Source organism: Penaeus chinensis, chromosome 28 (genome assembly GCF_019202785.1).
Source record: "Penaeus chinensis breed Huanghai No. 1 chromosome 28, ASM1920278v2, whole genome shotgun sequence".
Lineage (NCBI taxonomy): Eukaryota > Metazoa > Arthropoda > Malacostraca > Decapoda > Penaeidae > Penaeus > Penaeus chinensis.
This window is the reverse complement of record NC_061846.1, coordinates 3,266,745-3,269,244: the sequence shown is the minus strand read 5'-3', so window position 1 is coordinate 3,269,244 and position 2,500 is coordinate 3,266,745. Positions and strand designations below refer to the sequence as shown.

Genomic DNA, 2,500 nt, shown 5'->3' with positions numbered 1-2,500 from the left:
TTCCCTTCCTTTTTCTTCTTCTCTTCTCCATCTCTTTTTCTTCCTCCTCCTTTCATTTTCTTCCTGTTTCTTTCCTTTCCTCTTATTCATCTTCCTCTACCCCCTTCTACACCTTTCCTATATCAATCCTTATTCGCCGTTTCCTCTTTCGCGGCATCTTTGTATTCCTCCTTTTCCTTTATTCCTTCTTTTTCCTCATCTTTCTATTCTTCCTCTTCCTCATATTTTACATACAGAGAGAGAGAGAGAGAGAGAGAGAGAGAGAGAGAGAGAGAGAGAGAGAGAGAGAGAGAGAGAGAGAGAGAGAGAGAGAGAGAGAGAGAGAGACAGACAGAGATAGACACAGACAGAAACAAAAACAGAGACGGAGACAGAGTAAAGACAGAAACAGAGACAGACAGAGACAGAGAAAGATATAGAGACAGACAGAGAAAGAGATTGAGACAGACAGAGAAAGAGATAGACACAGGCACAAGAACAGACACAGAGAAAGACACAGAGAAAGAGACAGAGATAGAGACATAGACAGAAAGAGCGAGAGCGAGAGAGGGAAACTGTACTTTACAAGTGTAAAATAACCTAACGGGCAATAGACAGAGATAGATATAGGGATAGAGACAGAGATAGAGATAGAGACAGAGATAGAGATAGAGAAAGAGACAGAGAAAGAGACAGAGAAAGAGGCAGAGACAGACATGGAGACAGACATAGAGACAGACATAGAGACAGACAGAGATAGAGATAGAGATAGAGATAGAGAGGGAGACAGAGATAGAGACAGAGACAGACAGAGACAGAGGCTGACAAAGACAGAGACAGAGACAGAAACAGAGATAGAGACAGAGGCAGAGATAGAGATAGAGATAGAGACAGAGACAGAAATAGAGATAGAGACATAGACAGACATGAAGACAGAAATGGAGATAGACGGAAAAGGAGACGGAAACAGAGATAAAGACAGAGACAGGGGCAGGCAGAGAAAGAGATAGAGACAGAGAAAGAGACAGACACAGACACAGAAAAAGACACAGAAACAAAGAAAGACACAGATAAAGAGACAGAGACAGAGAAAGGGACAAAGGAAGAGAGAGAGCAACCGAAAGAGAGAGAGAGGGCGAGAGAGGGAAACTGTACTTTCCAAGTGTAAGATAACCTAACGGGCAATTTCGGAACCATTTCTGTGATACTGTAAGTGGCGGCCGAGTGGCTCGCTTTAGACGTATGTTTCCCAGGGATCTGTATGCATTTTTATTCGTACTAATAAGTGTAAAATCGTGTATTTAGGCTTTAGAGTTGATATTTGTTTTAACAACTTAGAAATATGTGGAAACAGTCTAATTTACGATATGAGCTTAATCATATTTATGTTAATAACGACTTAATAGTAGGCAAAAAATGTCAACAACAATAATAAGGTTTGGTGAAACAGAGGAATAATAAAAGAATTAGAAGGAAGGAAACAGAAGAAAAAATGTTGAATAGAGGGAAAAAATAGCCTTACAAATATGTTGCTGATGAGTTTTAAAATCCCTATGATTTTATTCATTCATATATATGAACATTGTTTTTGTCACAGCGAATGCCATTATACTACACTTTTCGACGAGAGAGATATTTTCTATCTACTTCTCCGTATTTTGTTGCATTTACTATAACTGCAACAACAATTACTACTACAACTTTTTATTGTTTTTCTCTATTATTATTATTATCATTATGTTATCATTATTATAATGGTATTATCATAATTGTTAACATCTACATCATCATTATCATTATTATCATCATTATTGTTATATTTTTTATGGTTGATATTATTATTGTCACTATAATTACGATTGTCAGTGTTATCAACATTCTGATTATTATTATCATTAGTATCATCGTGATCATCATGAGCATCATTAGTATATGTCTTTCCATCCATCTATCTTTCACTCTCTTTCTCACTTTCTCCCCTGGGCAGAATCTTATCTTTTATCTTTCTCTCTCTCTGTACTTATATCTATCTCCATCTGCCTCTCACCCTCTTTCTACATCTCTCTCTCTATCTATCTATCTATCTATCTATCTATTTATATATTTACTTATTTATATTTCAATCTATTTATTATTATCTTTTTGTTTCTATATTTGCCCTTTACCCTTCTCTCTTTATCTATTTATTTTTCCTCTTTGTCTATAAATCTATATTTATTCATCTTTCTCAGGCGAAAATTTCCCTTTAATTATATATCAGTCTCCCATTCTCTTTGTCTACCTATTTCTCTTTCTCTTATATATACCTATTTCCTCTACAGAGCTGCTAGATCTCTCTTCCCTCTCTCATTATCCATGTACCTCCCTATTTAACCCCCCTCTCTCCCTCTCCCACAGGCGGAATATTCGACGAGAAGGACAAGCTGCTCGAACTGGCCTTCCGCTATGCCGTCGAGCGCATCAACAACGACCGGTCGACTCTCACGCACTCGACCCTCGTGGCTCAGCCGGTCTGGCTCCC

The 2,500-nt window shown here is 37.7% G+C and overlaps 1 long non-coding RNA gene across 1 annotated transcript in view; it reads left to right on the top strand.

The window, feature by feature from the left end:
* The window catches only part of LOC125040183, a 25,760-nt gene extending 23,260 nt beyond the window's left edge, over positions 1 to 2,500 (top strand). Inside the window, exon 3 of the long non-coding RNA XR_007116170.1 lies at positions 2,377 to 2,500. This is a non-coding gene — a long non-coding RNA (uncharacterized LOC125040183). The remainder of the gene's footprint in view (positions 1 to 2,376) is intronic.